This window comes from Uranotaenia lowii, chromosome 3 (assembly GCF_029784155.1).
Source record: "Uranotaenia lowii strain MFRU-FL chromosome 3, ASM2978415v1, whole genome shotgun sequence".
NCBI classification, from domain to species: Eukaryota; Metazoa; Arthropoda; class Insecta; order Diptera; family Culicidae; genus Uranotaenia; species Uranotaenia lowii.
In genome coordinates this window covers 93,255,993-93,269,223 of record NC_073693.1, presented here as the reverse complement: position 1 = coordinate 93,269,223, position 13,231 = coordinate 93,255,993, and the positions used below count along the sequence as shown (strand labels likewise).

The 13,231-nt window shown below is 32.8% G+C and overlaps 1 protein-coding gene across 1 annotated transcript in view; it reads right to left on the bottom strand.

The window, feature by feature from the left end:
* Window positions 1-13,008, bottom strand: part of LOC129751900 (uncharacterized) — a 444,615-nt gene extending 431,607 nt beyond the window's left edge. Inside the window, exon 1 of the mRNA XM_055747666.1 lies at window positions 12,886-13,008. The gene's annotated coding sequence lies outside the window, so the exon portion shown is untranslated. The remainder of the gene's footprint in view (window positions 1-12,885) is intronic.
* Window positions 13,009-13,231: the final 223 nt, after the last annotated feature.

Genomic DNA, 13,231 nt, shown 5'->3' with positions numbered 1-13,231 from the left:
TCACATTTTCAAAAATACAGATGCTTTTTAGAGTTGTTTTAGTAGTTTTAGTAGAGTTTAGAATAAAAAATCCTATTCTTTATTCTTCTGTTCAAGTTGTCGTTCAAGTTAGTATCAGGGAAGGTGTAAAAAATCCTAGAAAATATTTTATTAGATCATATTGTTCCTTGAAAATTGGAGATTCGAATCCTACATACAAAAATTAGTTGTCGGTGACTTGAAAATTTAACTGCTTTCCAGCTTTTTGGGGATTTGAACCACTGTGAGGCGGTATAAATAGGTATACCACATACGCTTTCCGAAATCTACAAACTTTGATATACTTTTTTTAATGAAAAATACGTGCATTTTGAAAATAAAAATAGTCATGTAGAAAAAATTGCGAAAATACTATTATAATAGGCGTTAAAGTCATTAGAAGTTTTCCTCCGGTACGTTTAGTGTTACAAAGAAAGTGATCAATAGTCAACTTACAGTAAATGCAATACAGTAATACAGTAAACAGTAATACAATTTTTCTAATCAAAAAATTGAAAATGCTTATCCATAGTACTTCATAAAAATGAATAACTAACTTCCGTTTTTTACAGCCAAAAACTGAAACAATACAATGAGAATTTGTAATCCAATTCTTTCATACAACAGTTGCTTCACGTAGCATCGTAAAATCTACACCAAAAAAGTGTGTGTATGCTCCTTATATTTTTTCCCAAACCATGTCATTCCACACCATTGCAGCTCAAACAGAAAACTTTACACCGCCCGGGGGTTGTCCTACTGACCTACTGTTCTGTACTGTGGGATGACAATAAAAAAGGATAGCCTCCGGCAAACTTTTGGTGTCTTCGGAACCAACCCCCTGGGCGGGCGAGAAATGTATTTGCCTGACTTTAGAACTTTCTAACGCTCCGCTAAACCAATATTCAAAAGCCACTGTTTGAGTTTCATATTCGAATTGTATCATTTCCGGTTTGGCAACTTTACCAATGATTGTACAGAACCCGCATTTGTTTTTGCTCAACTGTGTTATACAACAATGCCAAGGTTGCAAATAATGGCAACCTTCAGGGCAACACTATGCTCGTTTTTTTTTTTCAGATATCGGCACGAAAACCCCATTTGCGGAAATAACATCGTTTTTAGTTTGTCAATATCTCCACAATAGATCAGCTGGTGGCTCCAGAGAGTGATCATTTTCCGTTTACAGTTTTACCGTTTACAGTTTTACCGTTTACAGTTTTACCGTTTACAGATTTATACACGGGCGTTAAGAAAAATGAATCCAACCTTTGAGACCTTTAAATTGTTCACAAAACTGTAAAAAAGATACTCTAGGTTTTACTATTAGACCCATATACAAGTTGCAAATCTAATTAACGCTAAGCTAGGCTGATTGAAAGGCTCCTTTAGTATTGGAATTTTGACTAACTTAGTTTAGAAACTCACGGCCAGAAGATGTTGAATGAATTCACAATCGAGTTTATCCTGTTTGGGTAAACGCACAAAAAAACTGAAGCTATTTTGTGCCGTGCAATAGCTATCTTGTAACTGAAGGAGTGTGAAAGAGAATTCTGAACTGAGCAAAAAAAAAAAAATACCAGCTGAGTAGTTCCATTTCCGTTTTGGATAGCCTCTTCGTCAAATTGCTCTTATTTCGTTTTATCTCAAACCGCCACGAATGCTATTTGAGTGATAAAGGTACAGTTTTCCATCTGTTTTGAAGGTTTGAGAATTGCCAGGCTTAAGTATCGCAAAATATTTTCAACAAAAAAAAACAAAATTTAAACAAATATTTTTCAGGAACAGAAAACTCTTATGTTATTATAGAAACTCAGCAAAAAAAAACTAAGTAATTAGAAATATTTTAAAATGGGATGATTCTGATACTTATGCAATCTTAGTAATTGTAAAAAAATCACTCTATGGAGCCACCCGCACGATTTCAAAACAAATTATCAGTAACAAGATTAAATATGAAAAATCGTATCAATAGTAATACATTTAAAACCAAACACAAAAACCTCTCTATTACCAAATGTAATTAAGGCTCGTAAATCCTTAAAATAATTTAATACATAGTTTCAAGAGAAGCCACTGAACAAATTATCCGGGGACCGTTTCCTAGGAAGGCACGCCAATTGTTAATTTGTAGTTGTCAGTACCTACTCGGCTGTGTGCACGAGAATTGTTAACCAAATGATTGAGTAGGTGTGGTGAACTTGTCGGCATCAATTATTAAAACCCTAACGTAACGTGGAGCCGCGAAGTGCAATTAACAACCCAACGAACTCACTGTACATACTTGTGCATGATTATAAATTAAAGGTTTCATTTATAACTTCAGTAAACACGAAACCCAATTTTCTATCAGTAATCGGCACGTTCATTTTGTGAGCTGCCCGTAGGGGGGGTAATTTTTGTATTATAAATGTTATTACGGACACGGAACTACAAAATCTCGACTCTCAACTTTCTGTCTAGCAAACTGTTAACAGTAGGACGATTCAATTGCTTGGCTAAACCCTTTTCTGATTTAGTTTCCAGTTCTTGTTCAAAATAAAAGTAGGGTTAGTTGCCCTACTTTAGACCCTTTAAGTGATGGTATTAAATTATCATGTTTTTCTCATAAACGGATGGGAGATTTATATCTTTAAGGAAATTCATTCATAGTTCAAGATCTTATCTGCAATTTGCATTAATAATTTTCAAAATAGATTTCTCCGTTATTGAAAGATTTGGAAAGATATGGATGGCCAAAGTTTCTAATTTTGAACCAACTGTTCCTATTTTGGTACTGAACTGGTTCCTTTCATTGGACCTAGAACTAAATGTCCTATAATTTTTTTTTTTACAAAATTTTATAAACGAACTCATTAAGAATTTGATCTTAAACCAAACATTTTCATAAAAAAGTATTACAGCTTTTTAACGACTGAAAAATACTCAAAATTCTGTTATGAATATGTCAAACACTTTCACTCCCCTCCAGTTCTATCAGCATAACAATAGCTGGAACTTGTGGTTTTTTTTGCGTAAAGCTTGCAAGAAATGTTAGATATGTTCAATATCGGTTCTGAATTACGCTTCAATTAAAAATTCGCACCCTTGTTGATTTGTTGGTATTCACAGAAAGTTTCGGTGATGTCAGGTCTAAAAATCGAACATCAAAATCGAAAGTCTCCTATTTTTGGAATCTTTACAAATTTTCCTGGTTTTCCATATATTTTCCTTTATTTTAGGAAAAATAAGTAGTATGGTTCCTATTCTTCACAGTGAAAGTATTTTTCTGTTAAACTTTGGTTTGGACAGTAAAAAACGAGGTTTTTCCATATTCACTGTAACTTCTGAAAACGCGCCTCACTAATTAAGCTGTCTGATTTACCACTTATGAGGAAGTACATTTTTAAAAACGTTGAAAATTTTCATCAGAAAGACTTTTTATGGCAATAAGCAGTATGGTAGGATTCAGGAAAATTGAGAGTTCATTGTGTGCATAAAAGTATCTTTATCCTTTGCTAGCAAAATTAATAATTTACAATTTTCGGCAATTTAGGACTAAAGTAGGCTCTAGGTCGAAAGTAAGAGCACTCAACCCTATATCAGCAGAAAGCATTCATCAGACTTTTTAAATTTTTTTCGTTTCTATTTGATCCGTTGTTTATTTTTGTTGCTCTAGCCACAAATGTTGTCCAATTTTGATCATTTAGTGATTTATTCTAGTTTTGCAACATTTTAAACGAATTTAAAAAAAGTCTCAAAAAAACAATTTCTTTTAAAAATGCTTATAGAAATAGACCAAGAAAAATGATTATGATCACATGGGAGAACTATTCCCTTCATTCCGATAGACATCGACACTCAACCAGTATAATATTCATACGCCAGGTTGGTCTCCTGTAGTAGAATGTTAATACATGGGCCCCGGAGAGGCGCAAGATGTGGGTTCAAGTCTCACCGGGAGACAAGGCGAATTTTTTTTCGCATGTTTTCAACATCAATTTTCCCTTATCTAGTCCCTGAAATTTCATCTAAGTTGGATTCATTTCTCTACAAAAAAAGTTTCGCTGACTGAATGTTTGAGTCAAGACCCATCTTTGGGTCACAATTTAAAAATGCTTATAACTTTTGAAAGTTTTATTGAATTAGGCTGATTCAACAACATTTGGAATTGTGAAGAACTGATTAATCCACAGATGCATAATTTTTTTTTTTTTAACGAACACACACATATAGGATCTCAGTGAAATTTCATGTTTCTTTGAAGAGATCTAAATTCTACTTAAGACTAAAGCGTACATCTTTCAAGGATATAATGGCTAGCATCTTACTAATGTTAACACCACCAACCCACAGAAAGAGTCCTATGTATGCCGTGACCGAGATTCGATCTCATAACCTCTGGCTTAGACTTGAACGCTATCCTCTAGGCCACGGTCGGCGGCATTTGTGAGCATTCAAAGAGAGCTTTGACCGACGTCCCGAGAATTTTGATAAAAAAAACCCTCTTTTGTAGGAGTCCTCATCTCCCCATGAGTTTTGCTTCACTGTCACTCATTTTTCAAAACACTTATAAATATGTAGCCTTAAAGGTTACAAAGATAATGGATTGATATGTTGAAAAAAATTAAACGAAGTTAGTTTAAAAGATGAAATTAAAAACTTGCCTAAAAATGATCAATATGGTTTTTCGTTGAAAAAAAAGTTCAACAAAAGAATTTTTCGTCGAAAAAAAAAAAGATTTCTAGTGGATTAAAGTTAAATTTTTCCAATTTAAGCTTACATTGTTCTAAAAACTAATTAGGTTTTCTTCCTTTGTTAACTATGTTCAATGCTGCTTAAACGTTTTATCCAATACTGCTGGCCTGTCTTTCAGTTTAATGCAATCTCCATATTTGCTGATTGTTTTCATGAAACATACTTGGTTTCCCAAAAATCTATGTTTCTCAGTACACTGAAATGAAACTAAGAACTTTTTGATACTGGAATGGAAACTTAGAACTTTTCGATGTAGTTATATTCGCTTGGGTCATATTGATCCGAACGGCGCAGAAAGATTAAATATTCCTGAAAGTACCTACTAAATGCGCAACAAATTAAAACGCTTGTAATAGAGAAAATCCCAAAAATGATTCCCAAAAAGAAACATCAAATCATTAATTGGTGGTTTCCAAGGAATGATTCGAACCAAGGCCGTGCGAACGGGGGGGGGTTGTAGGGGTTTTACCCCCCCTCCCCCCATGGAGATTTTTTCCAAGGTAAATTTTCACCGTAATATCGAAAAAATACACATTAAAAGGTGTTTAAAAATAAGTGTTGACAAACAAGCAAGTCAGAAATTTGGCTCGCCTCCGGCGGAATATACTCTTAAATCTCAAGACTAAACATTTAATTAAACGACACTATATGACGTTCATAAATTGATACGATTTTTGATTGTAAATTTTGATAAACCTTTTGTATTGAAACTATAAACTTGAATTACAAAAACCCTACCTCGTCTTTAGTGTAGATCTGTAACTTCACAAGAACGGAGTTTGAAACGAACCATTTTAACTTCAAAATTAATTAATCGAACACTAATCTTATGCATATATCGACAAGTTGGAAACCATGTGTCGTACTTGATGTCGAATTTTCGCGTTTTCACACAATTTTATCAACAAACATGAGACACAACTTAGTTACACCAAATTCGTCAAATGAATGACCGTTTTTTTAATCCACACACTCAACTTGTTTTAAGTACAAAACCTGTAGAATTGATTCATCTGACAGCATTACGCTTGCTCATTTGTAACCATCATCATATATTCACCACACCATGTAACAAGCGTTTTACTCTCACAGAATTAGCAAAAAAATCTAAAATCTAATACCCTTTACCTAATTACTAGAAATTTGATTGAAATAGAATCATTTATGTCTTTAAAAATTTTATGCTGATATGAAATTTTGTTCAAGAAACCAATTTCAGTCTCAATTATATATTGTTTTTGTTTTTCTCAGCATCACATTTCAGCAGGTTTTGATAAATTACACAAGGCCAAAAAATTTACTTTTTTCCGAGGTGCAATGTATTTAAAACGTAATTTTGACTAATTTGAGTGTCCTGGACCTAAATATGCAATTTTTCTATCATATTTTGTTATTGAAATAACTTTTCAAAATAGGTTGAAATTATTTAAGAAAGCAAAACTTGAAAACAAAAACATAACATTTGGAAATAAAAGATTTAATCAATAATCAACTTTCATCAAGACTTTCAGTCACTTTGAGTTCTGCGATAAAAGTTATAGAAGTTTTCTATTTGTTAACTTTTTCTCATTTAAAGAATTTGAAAAGAAGTTTTAAACCAAATGGAATTTGGTTCTGACAATAATGTCAAAAATACTTGTAATGATATCTTTTCCAAGTTTTAAAAACTAATGAATATTACTTTTTTAGAACATGCATTATCTTCATCATCAAAATATTATTTCTTATTTGAGTGAAATATAATAAACAAAATCAGAATCAGATTTCTTCTTAAATGTAGGTTTAATAGTTAAACAGTTATCAATGATTGATTTCATTCAAAACTGACACATTTTTAAAGTTCATATAATCAGAACTAAATGCTATAGTTCAAATTTGACAGAAGTTTCGAGTTCAGGATGCTGAAATCTACCAAATCAATTTTTAAAACATAAGCACTAAAATGCTGTTCCCTTGAGTTATCAAATTAATTCTTTAAATACCTTTTTTTAATGGTAAGTCGTGTTTATTGAAAAAAAAATCCTTCTTTAATGTAAAAACCCCATCATTTTCAACCTCATTTTTTTTTTAATTTTCAAATTATGTAACCAAATTTTATAGTACAGTTTTTTTTAAATTTTGACTTAAATATATCGAATTTTAAAGACAAGCTATTTAAATTTTAAGAAATATTCTCGATAAGTTTGTTTATGTTTTTCAATTTTGAATTTATTCATTCTAAAAACATAAACTTGATTTTTTTCCAAATCAGAAATGCATATTTCAAATCGTGATTAATTTATATTTTCAAATTGAAACCCCTACAGCGGAATTTTTCAATCAACCCTTCAGTTGAAAATGAAGAAAAGAAATGTCAATTAAGATGAATAGTAAATAACAATTACTGTCATTTTCCTAACAATTTAACAATTTGATTTGAAGTTGTGTGATAATCATGAGTAAGAAAATGGTTATGAATTCATTTTCTTGTTGATTGTGTATTTTTGGTATTATTATTATTTTTAGCTAAATTTGAATTCCGAAACCCCCACCACGGGCCTGGTTCGAACTGATTATTAAAATTATATTTTTTGAAATTTTTTTTCATGCTCAAGGTTTTAAATAATTTAAGATTCCATAAAATGCCTGATGATGTTGATTTTCCAGAACAAAATTATTACTTATATTATAATATAATATATCATATATCATATTTTTGTCAAGCATTGCACTGCCAATGCAGTTTCATCACTAGAACCGGTATGAAATTTTCTTTCTTTTGCATATAATTTTTTTGCCTAAACTTTACGATAACATACTCAAAATCCAGTGCAAAGCTGAATTTAGGTGTAGGAACTGTATCAAAAATCCGAATTGATGAAATGTTTGAAAAACAGCTACCTTTGAAAATTCGTCATAAATTGTGTATTTCGTATTTTAAAAAATCTAAAGATGCCAAAATGTGACAAACTACGTAAACTTTCCAATTCGTTTTTTGAAATTTTTCTACTGTAACAGGAACAGCTTTGGCGGTTGATTGATTGGAAAGTACGAGTTTTACACAACTTTTTTACATTTTTTGTGGCCATGATCTTAAAAAAAATTTGATAATAATTTCCGTATGTGCAACATATAGCTTCTAACTTCAGCTTTTTCATGCACTAAGTGAAATTTTTTTCGAGCGCTGATGAACAGATTTATAGCGATTTTCCTGAAGCATGTTTTTTCATAAAAAATTTCTTGGACTTAACATAACTTTAAAATAATTGATTGTAGCTGAAAAATGTCTGAAAAACATATTTGAGTCACATTATAGGCTTTTCAAAACTATAAATTTTAAAGAAATCGGTTGAGAAACAAGAAAGTTTTAGCGAAAACAGTGTAAACCGTCATTTGATCGCTCACGGTATGAATAGGTATACCACATGCGTTATTCGAAAACCACAGCACTTAGAAAAAATTTAAAAACGCAAAAATACTTGCATTTTGAAAATAAAAATAGTCCTGTCGTTAAATTTGCGAAAAAAAAAATTATATAGGGTGTAATCATCATTCAAAGTTCAAAACCCGTCATTTGACCGCCTCCGGTACGTTTAGTGTTAAATGTGCTAAATTTTGATGCGATTTGTCGAGTTGTTTTTGATTTAGCGTTTAATGAATAAATTAATTGACCAAATTTTTTGCGCGGGATCGTGAAAAATTTAGGATAGTCCCATTGAAAGACAAAAAAACAGCTGGAAATAAACTATGCGACCAAAATTCATGTGGTAAATGGTTCTAGAGGTCCAAGAGGATCTAACAGTAAGCTTAAATTTGAATAAAGGTAAAAATAATAAATTCGATGAAGGTATGGGAAGTTTTAACAAAGCGCCATCCGAACCTTCTAATTGGAGAAGTGGTAGAGAAGGAAAGTTTTCTCTGATTTTAGCCCAAAAAACGAAAAAAAAAACGAGAAACCAACAGGTCTTAATCATTAATAAACTGTCCACCGATAAAATCAACAAAACATGGTGGTTTTTGGAAAAAATATACGTATCTACTACGAAATTTGGCTGCCGTTCTGTGGAACATGCAAAACGATACGTGATACATAACGATTGGCACAATTAACGGATAAATATACAAAAAAGTTGCCTACAAGTATGACCAATTTCCTTCCATGGCACTTTCAAAGGTTTCTCAAAGTTAATACTCGGTTTTGGATGGATCTGGAATCTAGCCATTAAGCGAAAATTGTGATGGAGTAATAAAAAGTTTATAATGTTGTTTTCTTATAGAAGGTAGACCATCTGTTGAACTTGTCATAACTTCGACAAAATAGAAAATTTTGAGTTATTTAGAAGATCAAGCTCCAGAAAATGAAGAACGTCAACCTATATTCTTGATTATAAAAAGCGGTAGTTCATAGTGTGCAATACAGAAGACGCAGTATGTTGCCCAAACATTCTAGTTAATGAAGTTAGGCTGGAACCAATTCTTTCTTTTGTAAACTCACCCCCCCCCTCCCCCTTCTTCGACATTTTCAAAAAAACCCGAAGGGGAGAATAAATAATGTTTGAAGTATTTTATGTAAATTTCACAAAAATAACTCAAATATTCGAAAGATTACAAGAACAAAAAACAAATATCGGAAGATGGGAGTAATTTCACCTCTCGTATTCTTGATTTTAAAAAATTACTTCATTCAAAGGTTTTGTGCAATTATATAGTATGCAATTTTGGTGCATACAAGCTTGCATGCAATTTATTCCAAATATTCCTCCATCGCGATATTCTATTATTAATTCAACGCTATCTCAAAAACTTTTCAGATTATTGATTAAATCAAATAAAAAACTCTAACTTCACTTTGTAAATTTCTAGATTTCGTGTTCAAAAACTATTTTAAAAAAAATCAATGAGATCTTCAATTTTTTATTAGTTCTTATATACGATTTTGGAACTGCTACTGTGATTCAATGAAAACTTTGAATTTCAAGTAATTTTCATTCCTGTCCAAAAGCTGAAAGTCTCTTAAAATAAAGAAAAAAAGGCAAGTTTTTTTTCTTTCCGTTTGTATGTTTTAGAATAATGCCTAAAATTTGTTCAGATTTGCCTTTTCTACAAATTTATCAAAAAATCGTCTTGAAATACCTGATCGTGTGGACATGGTATGTAGAAAGTATGGTATGCTAAATGTTGAAGATCATCACTCTTTTTAACAACTATTTTGAAGATATCTTGCTCAAATTTGTTCTTTATCTAATTTGTTATAAACTAAGTATGTTGAAATTGCTGGACTTCTGTTTGGCATTTTTTGTCCCAGATTTTACAGGAAGAAAATCTTTTTGACAATAAACGCCCTAGAAGCGACAAGTCATCTGATGTTATTTCCGTTATTGGTGACATTTTGAAAATCAAAAAGACCCCATCTTGAAAAAGATCTTCTAATACATCATTTGGTTATATCATCATGGGTTGAAAATAACGAAGAAATAGAAGAAAATTGAAATAACTGCTTTTGATTTTTTATTAAAAACCCAAGCCGAATATTTGTTTTGCCGAATAGTTGAACAGGTCAATATTTATTTAGTACATCTCAATAATAACTTACATAGATCTCTGTTTCCTGGCTTCATTCTGATTTTTCGATACCGAAATCGAACAGTGATAAAATCGTAAAACTACGGTAACTCGAAACATTTTGATGAAAGATTTTAATCCAAAAATTTTGACAAGAATGTTCAAAATTATCAATAAAATTATCTAGAATTTACTGCAAAAACAACTGGCAACATCGTAGAAAACTAAAAAATTAAACTGTTAACCACCATTCTATTGTATCTCCCTTGAAAATTATACAATTGACTTTCTTACTCGATTCTATAGGTTCCATAAATGTGACGAGGCTCTTCTTACTGGCAAATCAGTTTTAAGAATTCAAATATTTAACACTGTGTGTTTGATTCTTATCAATTCTTTTTGTGTGTTCGGTCTGAATTGAGCGTACTGTCCGATTCTTAGAAAAAGTTCTGGTCTCGAGAAGATAAAGTGCGTTTTTAATTCCAAACTCATAATGTGATAGGAATATAAAGGAATATTACAAGCAAGGTTTCCGAAATCACTGAATTTTAATCAAATTTTTATAACAGAATCTGTATCACAGAACACAAAATTTTGGAAACACTCACAGATTTCAAAGATTTTCCACGTATAATCAAAATAAAAATTCTGTAAAATTATTGTTTTTATTTTTTTATTTTGTCTTGGAAAAATATGGAAAGATTTGTGATGTTAATGGATTTTTCCCATATAAATTGTGAAAAATCCCAATTTTTATAGCGTTTCAATTCAATTAATGGTATTTCCATCGCAGAAAACTGTCACAGAATTTTTTGGTCAAATCACGGAAAATCAATTTATAAAAGGTACCTCACGTTTTTGAAGAAAAGACATCAAAACTTTTTTTCGTAATAATCAGTATTTTCTCAAGCAAATACTGCAAATGAAAACATAGTGAAAATTGTAAAAAAAATCTCGCTTTGGAATTGTTCTTGACCCCCCGACCGATATCTTCGTGAATAGTGCGATAGTAGATAGGAGAAAATCTCGTTTATAATGTGGCAAATTTTCAAAGATGTTTAGTTTATTTTTCTTTCAAATCGTTCTAGAAAAGATACCGTAGATAGTTATGAGTAATCAACACATTCGCTGAGGTCGAGTATTAGTCGTTGAATTAAAATCTTTCCTATCAAACATGAAGAAATTTTTTGGAATCTTGTTGTTGTTGGAATCTTTTTTTAATTTTATCACCTGTGTATCAAAAGACAATTTGCAAATTTTCATCGGAAAACTGCATATGGAAATCCAATGATCAAAGCCACCGTCATCTCAGGCGTATTTTCGTCATGTTCCAAGTAATTCGCAATTTCATTTCAACAGCTCAGATTTCACTCGAAGCACCTGCAAAACCAACTCTTCACCTGGTATATTCCCTAGTAGAACAAACCAGAACAGAAGCAGAAGCAGCAGCAAGCAGCTCGAAGCCATGGCAGAAAAGGCACCAAGAAACTCTCGATTCGGCTTATTCTCGTTATGTTATTACAGCATGGCACGGAATCATTTATTCATTCCCGTACTTTTTTTTCACTTTTCGAGCGAATAAAATGTATCCGGCTTTCGAAAGAGTGAACAGTTAAAATGTTCGTCAGATGCGATTGATTGATTTACTTTCACTTCGATTCGCAATCAAAAATTTAAGCGAAAAAGTTTAACACTACAAACATTTTCGACAGGTGGAATAACAATTTATGATTAACTTTCAATCATCCTCGATTTTTCTTATAGTACATATAATTCTTAAAGAATTAAAGGTTTCCATTAAAAAAAATATCGTTTGTAGCATCAACCTTCTTGAAATTTTTATGGTTTGAGGGTTTATCAAACCGTTGAAATTTGAAATCGGCAGTACCTTATGGTTTAGAAAAAAAATATCACCAAATTAGACTAATTAAATTTCGTTTCCGGAGGAAACGATTTCCTTCAGGCGAAACTTCTTATTCCGTAATCAAGTTACTCGACCAATGGAATTCGTTTCGTTCGTTTTTTTTTCCTGCACCAGGAATCGACCTAGAAAATTACAATGCAACATCCACCCAGAAAGTTCGCCCTTCGCCCTACGCCACCCACTCACTGCAATTTCCGCGCGACACGTGGTACTTAGCTTCTCGCTCCCGACCGACCCAACGACGACGTCATGTCCTCGGTCGGTTGAAACAAACGTTTATCGCTCTCCCTCTCACCAAACAGCTGAATCGAATCATTTTAAGCCAACCATTCCACGTACCCACGAAACTGCTGACCGAAACGTTCCAGCAAAAGGACACACACTTTTGGGTAAACCCGAATGGATGGAGGACAACAACAACAACAGCAACAGCAACTAACAATATCACTTGGAAGGGAGAAAAATGTTCAAAGGGCTTCAAAGTCAGAGTTTCACAGAAAGGACGTGGCCAAACTTTGGACAATTATTTGTTGTTTCACACTAGGGCTTTGGCAATATTCCGGGGAAAGCCCAAACAGCCCTAAAGAGGAGCCGGAGGCTACCAGAAAAATTGCGAGAACATCAAATATTTCCACAGACAACAACACCAAGAGCCCAACACTCACTTCTGTGCCCGGCCGGAGTTATATTCCAGAACACCACTTCCGGATTTGCGACCGGTCGCTCTCTGGAGCCACGACGATGTAAGTACCGAACCGCACTGCACTCCGAGATGCACTGGCACATTACATCAACTGCAACACAGTAGCTGAGCTCCGAATCAGTTAACTGCACACACTTAAATAAAGCTTGGCACAGACATAACGCCACGAAACGAAAAGCTACATATCGGCTCCCCAACACACGAGCCAAACCATACAGATAAGGATGTTTGTTATGGATGGAGCCGAAGCCGGTAAGGAAGACAGGACAGGATAGAACAGGGTCCAGGAAGGGACATCTACCCGGAAA